The sequence below is a fragment of the Ambystoma mexicanum genome, chromosome 3p (genome assembly GCF_040938575.1).
Source record: "Ambystoma mexicanum isolate Mex_15411 chromosome 3p, UKY_AmexF1_1, whole genome shotgun sequence".
In the NCBI taxonomy this organism is placed as follows: domain Eukaryota; kingdom Metazoa; phylum Chordata; class Amphibia; order Caudata; family Ambystomatidae; genus Ambystoma; species Ambystoma mexicanum.
This window is the reverse complement of record NC_090925.1, coordinates 327,686,131-327,694,441: the sequence shown is the minus strand read 5'-3', so window position 1 is coordinate 327,694,441 and position 8,311 is coordinate 327,686,131.

Sequence of the window (8,311 nt, the reverse complement as noted above, 5' to 3'; positions counted from 1 at the left end):
ATAGTGCAACAGAAACACATGTCCAGGATAACGTCCACATACATTGGCCTGATAGCGCACTTTAAAAGTCACATTAAATACATAAATAATTAAAAATCCTAAAAACACCCTCTACACGTGCAGCAGGCACACCCTAACTGCAGGATGCAAAACAACTGCATCCTCAATCCACACAAAAATGAAACCACCTCCAAGGCCCTCACCCAAATCACCCTCAGGTACCACCCCAATGCATGTGATACATTGCCATTCCAATTTCCACAGACCCATTAATAACGCTCGCCCTCCTTTACTCCACCACAGGGTCCGATTCAAACGACGAGCTCCAGGACACCCCTACCAGCACACCTGCAAAGAGGGCCAAGACCAACGGCCAAAGACCCTCCACCTCAGCTGCACGGATCAAGACACGGCAGCAGCACAAATCAAGTGGCAGCATACAGGAGGGCACTTCCACAGGCACCCCAGCAGCCAGCATGCCCACAACAGCACCACCACAGGTCCCCCCAATGGATGCCACAGAAGGCACTGCTTCTGGTGGCAGCAGCACCATAGGTGACACTGCATTAATGGCAGCATGCTCCGACACAGAAAACGGTGATGTCGATGTAGGATCCATCCATGACCTGTCTCAATCCCCCTGTTTGTTTCATCCCGTACACCATGAGGATACCACGCAGGGGCACCCACAAGACGACGACTGGCCATCCCCCACAAGCCCTGTGTCAAGGCAACATGAGGTGATCAGCCCCTCTGTGACACCACCGCAAATGGCCATGGCCCAGCAGAGGCAACAGTCCCTCGACCAGGTGATCGTGCAACAGCAGCAACTGGCCACGCTCCTCAAGGACCATGCTGATGAATGTGGGGGTACTAAGGCAGCCATAGAAACATCTACTGAGACACTTAGGGCAGAAATGGAGAGAAGTACAGAGACACTAAGGGCACAAATGGAGAGAAGCACCGAGAGCCTGAGGGGGGAACTGCATGCGACGTCCAAAGACGTATGTGCTGAACTTGCCGCTGTGCGCCGTGTGCTCACTGAGCTCTCACAAACCCTTAGGGACATGCATGGACGTGAGCAGGCAGAGACATCATCCGTTGCAAGTTCCGTCCAGGGCAGCCCCCAACGTAGATCTGGGAGGAACCTGCGCTCCACAGGCAGGGGTGCCCCTGATACCCGGAGAGGGGGCTTGCAATAGCGTCTGCCCACTGACAATGAGCATCTTTGGACACTGGTGTTCGGGGGGGAGGTAGGAGAGTGGAGGGGTGTGTTGGGCTTACTTGGGTGGCGGGTCGATGGGGTGTGTAACATAATTTCACATATGCTATAAACATTTCACAATCATCCAATGAGATGTGTGGACATTGATCTTTGTGTAGGAGGCCTTTTTAGGCGTACAGTCCATATTGTGCATGTTCCAGACACACACAGTGCCACAAGTCCCGTGTCCATGTATCAGCCATCGGGCGTGAGTGCTAGAAGCATGAATCTATGATAATCTGACGAATTTCACGGCCCTCCTGTGCCTCGCGGACTCCTTGAGGTGCTGCCACATCCCCACCCTCATCATGACCATCTTCAGGTGCTTGCAGTTCTGCGTCAGGGGGCATGGGCACATTTCTACGTACGCACATGTTGTGTAGCATGACACATGCCATGACCATCTTTGCAACCTTCTCATGGCGGTACAGGAGTGCCCCGCCAGACCTGCTGAGGCAGCGGAAACGACCCTTCAGTAGGCCGAATGCCTGTTCTATGACTACACGGGTACGTGAGTGGGCATGGTTGTAGTCCTTCTCATGCTGGTTCTGTGGGTTCCGGAGTGGTGTAAGGAGCCATCTCTTCAGTGGATACCCGGCATCACCTGTATGTGGACAATAAAGGATGTTTGTGGAATGACATTGCTATGTACGCATCCCCCCCCCTTCCTGCCAGGTCATTGCCGCATCACATACCCCACATTATCATGCATGAAATGAGACTCACCGAGTAGCCAGGATCTGTTCCCTGCGTGTCGCTCCATGTAGCGTGGTATTGCAGAGTTCCTCAAGACCATAGAATCATGGGTTGATCCAGGAAATCGGGCACAACAATGTGTAATGATCCTGTTGGAGTCACACACCATTTGTACATTAAGAGAATGATATTGTTTTCGGTTGCGGTACTGGGCCTCCATGGCATGTGGGACAACCAATTCCACATGGGTGCAGTCGATGGCACCAATGCAACCCGGTATGCCGTCAAGTGCATGGAATCCCACTTTTGTGTTCGTAATTTCCTGCTCCGAGCGTGGTAGAGAGATGCAGTCGTCTGCGTGCTTCAGGAGGGCATCGAGCACTTGCAATAGTGTCCGTGACAACAGTGGCTGTGAAATGCCATGCAACTGTCCGACTGTGTGCTGGTAGGTGCCTGTGGCCAGGAAGTGGAGTACAGACACCACCTTCAGTAGGGGTGGGATGGCGGTTGGGCTATCTATCATGCTGACAAGGTCAGCGTGTGTCATGTCCACAATGGCGGTTATGGTGTCCCGGTCCAAACGGTAGAGGGTGTGGATCTGCTCATCAGTGAGGTTGAACGGATGTGCTCGGAGGCGTGGGATTGCGGGCTGCCTGCGTGGTGGTAGTGGCTGTGCTGGTGGGCCTTGCTGGCCCTGCCTTGCCCTCCTCCTCCTGCGTCTCCTCTGTGCGGCCGGTTGTTGTAGTAGTTGGTGTTCGTCTTCTTCTTGAAGTTGGAGTACTTGCAGTGCTATCAGGTCCCCCAGGGCCAACATCGCTAGTCCTGCCGGTAGCATTTTGGAGTGGGTGTGGTTGTGGGAGGGGGTTGGGTGTGCAATTTATGTGTTTTCAGGCTGTATAGCCTCCACCTGTGGTGATTCATTCCACCTGTGCAAGCTGAAATCCCCTTTGGGCGAGCACGTCCCGCACACAACGCTGCAATTCGACGCATGGCATCTTGCTATTACAATCATGTATTTAATCCCGATGGCAGTGAAATATTGGTTCATATGTTCATTCTGCTATGGTCCCATTGTTTCACATACTATCTTTGCAGTCGCGAACAAACTTGTGAAGGGTCAGTGGAATGTAGTACTCGATTAACGGTGGACCCTCATACAGCACTGTACCGCGGTTCACCGACGGGCGGGGCGTCCCATTTGTGAGTGAAGCCAGTTGCCATTTTCACACACTGCCGCACTACATGGATGGATTTGTGATTTCAAGCGGTCACAGATGCCTTTTCGACGTGATGTTGCAAATGAGGAATTCGAAGGACAGCACTTTCGGTTTTCAGCTAGCGGCGAGGAGACGCCCACAGGTCTGACTGCAGATATAAAGTTCTATTGTTTAATGTCCTTCGGACAGGGGCCATGGCGAGAATGCAATGATTGATATGAATAGTATGGGATGCGCAATAGCCTAGTGGACGATAAGGCCGGACGTTCCCAAATACATGTTACTTCACAACACTGGAATTCCGGGCTGGAGCACAGTGGATTTTGCAGACTGTATTACGCACAGACTCAATGGAAATTTCACATGTTATGTGAGTAAATAATCAGGCGTTTTCATACCGGGATGAGGGAATGATGTATGGATGCATGGACAGATGATTTAATAGAGAGTTTGCCATGTACATGGCTTTTTGGAATCTATCCACTTCCCCTGCGCTATGTGATGCAGGGCTGCCATAGTGGGACCATCGTCTATGTGCCCTTGTTGAACCCTCCCTTTCTCGACGCGCCTTCAAACACTTGTGTCTATGCACGTTACTAATCCCATCTAATGGAATCTGTTTTAACAGACGCATGCACACAAACACTCGTTTGTAATAGTGTTGTCACCTCGATTTATATAGTTATGATTCGCAAGTGATTTTTGGGTGGGAATAATCCTTTTGAGTGGGCTAGCATGCATATGGCTGTGGATTTAGTGTGATCATTGAAGTGAGTAATTCAAATGAAGTTCTGATGCCCATACTATTCTTTTTCATTTCATTTGGGTGACAGGTATCTCCTCCCCTTTTGCCGCTGCCATCTGTATGCCACTCCTGCAGATGGCTTTTACTCCCGACACCTGCTGCTTCGTGTTAATCAGTGGAGCACCATTACGATCTTATGGGACGATCGCCAATGGGCCACATGCCCTTACGCAGTACTAGTGGCTAGGAGCAACATATCGACCTTTCAGCTGGACTAGTGCCTACCTAATGGGACGGCCCTGCGGTTCTAGGCGCGTCCATGTTGCCTTTTTGAACGTGAATGTAGCCCCTGTGTACCATGAAGGAACAGGGCGTCACACAAGAAGAGGCTGGTCATTTATTGCGGATGCAGCCCACAATGATGAAATATATTTTGGAGTTCATGACCTAATGGCTGTATGGGCTTGGTGATTTTGTTGTGTATTAAATTTTGATTATGATATTGACCGTGTAGCGTTATTCTTTGCAAGTAATGTGGCATATTCCTATTTGTGGAGCGATGTATTGTGAGAAGATCTGCATTGGGTTCCGGCTTCTGAGTATAGTTGCGTGGTACTGTACTGGGCGCGTTTGCCTACAAAGCCCAGTGAGGTCAGGGATAGGGGCTGCCATTATGACTGTTTTAATGATGTCATGCTCAGGGGCGGGGGATTAGCTTTTGTGTAACAGATGCCGGTCAGCCAGGTGGATTGGTGGAATGATGTGATTATCAGAATATGGCTGGTCACAGGTGCCTGTGTTTGCGTGCGTTTCTTGGAGGGAGACTGAGGTCATGTCCATTGGAATAGCTTCTGTATTCGTGCCATCTGTGCCCTGCAGCTCCCATTGGCCCCTCTTGAGATGAGCCTGGCTGCTCAGTCACTCTGCCAACTTGTGTGGTACATGATTATGCTGATGGTTGGTTTGTTTACTGGCAGGAGTACAGGGCTGGTGCAGTCTCACTCAAGATACTGCTTTGAATGTTGCCTTACACTGGTGTCAAGCGATGGGGGGCCTGTTTTTGTTTGTCTCATATTTCAGTTCATGTTGCTGTACTTGAACCTTCACATGCCTGTGCTGCATCAGTACGGCAATGGTGCCATGGCAAATATGGATGGCCACTCACAAGGCACTTGGAGCCCCTACATTCTTTTGTTCGTTGACATGCATGGGTGACTTGTACATTTCACTGGTTGCATTGTGTGACTTCATTGCACCTACGAGGAGTTGTGCAATGTGGCCAGGGAGTGGTGTACGGGCACTCAGTAGGGCCTTTTACGGTTGGTTCGCGATGCCGTACTTCTCACCATGGTGGAATGGTACTTTCCGCCATGCTTGATGGCGTTAGGTAAATGTCCGCTAGGGTCGGAATTCGCGTACCGTTGCGCCATGGTGGTAATTACGGTTTCGCATGGCGCGCGTGCGCGTACTTGGTGCAGTTAGCGTTGGCGTTCACTACGGTGTCGCTAATGGCATCGTACTTTACGGTGACGGGTCATAATCGCACCGAGCGCTATTCAATGGCGGTATTGCATTTCCGCCATCGTTTTTCGATTTCCGCCAGGGTCGTAATGAGGGCCATAGTATGAAATAACACAAAAAATAATTTTATGTATCGTTTCAGGTGATAAAATGGAAAACAAAGTGGAATTCATAAGCAGTCAAAAAGGAGGAAAGCAGTTAATTTGGAATGGTTACATGTTCTATAAGGAACTTCAGAGAAAAGAACGTATTTACTAGCGCTGCGCGGAATATACAAAAAATAAATGTACAGCACGCGCAATAACAATCGGAACAGACGTACAAGATAAACAAGAACACAATCATATGCCTGATCAGACTAATATAATCATCAAGAAAACCTTGACGGAACTAAAAAGAAAAGCAATTGAACATCAGGGGGAAGCTAGCGGATCTGTGCTCAGAGAAGTTTGTGGCCAGTTACCAACACATATAACAGCTCAGTTGCCGGCTGAAAAATTAATACAGCGCACTATTAACCGAACAAAACATGCGAATGAAAACCTGCCACCACCACCAATATCCTTTGAAAATATAACAATTCCGGACATTTTTAGGGTTACTGCAAGAGGAGAGAATTTTTACTGTGGCACAATTGAAATGAACACTGACAAAATCTTAGTGTTCGCTACCGCAAATAACTTTGAGCATCTGAGTCGAAGCAAACAATGGCAGAGTGACGCAACTTTTAAAGTATGCCCTCACCCGTTTTTTTCAGTTTTATACAGTACATGGGACAATAAATGACAAAATAATACCGCTAGTATACTTTTTGATGCCAAAAAAAACAGAGGAAACATACAAAATCATATACAATAAAATTAAGGAAACAGCACCAGAATCGAAACCAGAGACAATAATCATGGATTACGAAACAGCTCAGATCAAGGGATTTTCTACCGTGTACAGAGAAACTAAAGTAAAAGGATGTTTTTTTCATTTTACACAGAGTGTTTGGAGAAAGATACAAAAATTAGGTTTGCGATCAAAATATACAGAGGACAGTTGCTTTCAATTTAACATTAAGAAACTTTTTGCTTTAGCTTTTGTACCAGAAAATCATGTCATTACTTTTTACGAACATTTAATAGAAAGTCAATACTATAAAAATCATGAGGATGAGTGTACAAATTTACTGGACTACTTTGAGAACACCTGGATAGGCCAATTAACGAGAAGTGGAAACAGACGCAGACCAAAATACCCAATAGAATTGTGGAACTGCTACCAGGCTACCATGGAAAACACACCAAGAACGAATAACGCATTAGAAGGCTGGCATAGCCGCATAAATAAAAATTTCAACACACAGCATCCAAATTTATGGCATTTTTTAAAGGACTTAAAATTAGAGGAACAGCACCAGGAATTACGTATTTCACAAACAATATCATTGGCAAACCAAGCGCCGAAACGAAAAAAGTACAGAGATTATGACAATAAATTAATGCAAAAAGTACACGAATTCAGCATGGAGAACAAGGAAAGTTACTTAGATTCCCTGGCATTTAACTTAAAATGTTGAAAAACACTTACAGTTAATGGTCATCAAGATTCCTCGGTGAAAAAGGTGAAAACTCCAAGAAAATCCCATAAATCCTGGTGTAAAACGAAATTCCAGTGAACACAAAAAAGTGCTGATAACAGACGAAAATCCACACCAGTAGAAAAAAAAAATATCCGAAGTCCAAGGAAATAATCCGTAAATCCGAATGATAAATTGCAATCCAAATGTCTGTTCCAAGAAAACACCATGATCCAGGAAAAAAACATAATAATCCGTAGGCGAAATCCACCGCTCGAATGTCTGTTCCACGAAAACACCTTGATCCAGGAAAAAAGCATAATAATCCGTAGGCGAAATCCACCGCTCGAAAAAAACAATAATCCAAAAAAAATGGAAGCATCCAAGAAGACACAGTCCGAGGCATCCAAGTAGACCCAGTCCATCCGATGAAAAATGCAAGAAAAAATAATGAAAACAAGAAAAAATCCGAAAATTCCGAGGACCGAACTAACGAAGACGCGACCGCGGGAGAAGCTTATCGAGAGTGGGCTTGAGCTTTAAAAATGGCGCTTACGGTTACGTGGAAGTACGTACCGTGCGTAAGAAACCAAAACAAAGATATGTTACTATTAATAGACATGCATTTTTAGCACACTAGCACCATCAAATGGCCATTTAGTATATTACATGTTCAACTTAAATGTAAACTTAAGTTAAAGTTATTTATTTATTTACGTAGAAACATGCATCTAAAAGTTTTATTTAAAAACAATTATATTTAGAACGTTGTTTATTTTAGAAATAAGCTATAGTGAACTATTTACTATTTGGATATTATACTGTGTTAATAAAAAATGAAACTAACTTACCTGAGATGAGAGATGAGTGCTTTACTTATTATTGAATGTATGTTATTTTAGTAATTTCGAAAAATTAATGTCGAAAAAAAATAATGTCGACATTTTTGTACGTCGACATTATTATTTTCGACATTAATTTTTCGACATTTTGACTGTCGACATTATTGGTGTCGAAATTATGACTGCCCACCGCTAGGAACATTGAAATATGAAAATAGGCATCTTTCATATCCAATGTTGCCATGTAATCCCCCATTTTTAGTAGTGGGATTACCTCTTACAATGTAGTCATGCAGAATATTTGTGGTTGACATACTTGTTTGCAGGGCGCAAGTCCAATACTGGGCGCATTGTCAGATCTTTTTTTGGAACAAGGAAGTAGGTTGAATAAATACCCTGGTTTACCTGGCTGCCCAGGACGATTTCTATGGCGTCCTTTGCCAGCAGAAGAACAAGTTACTT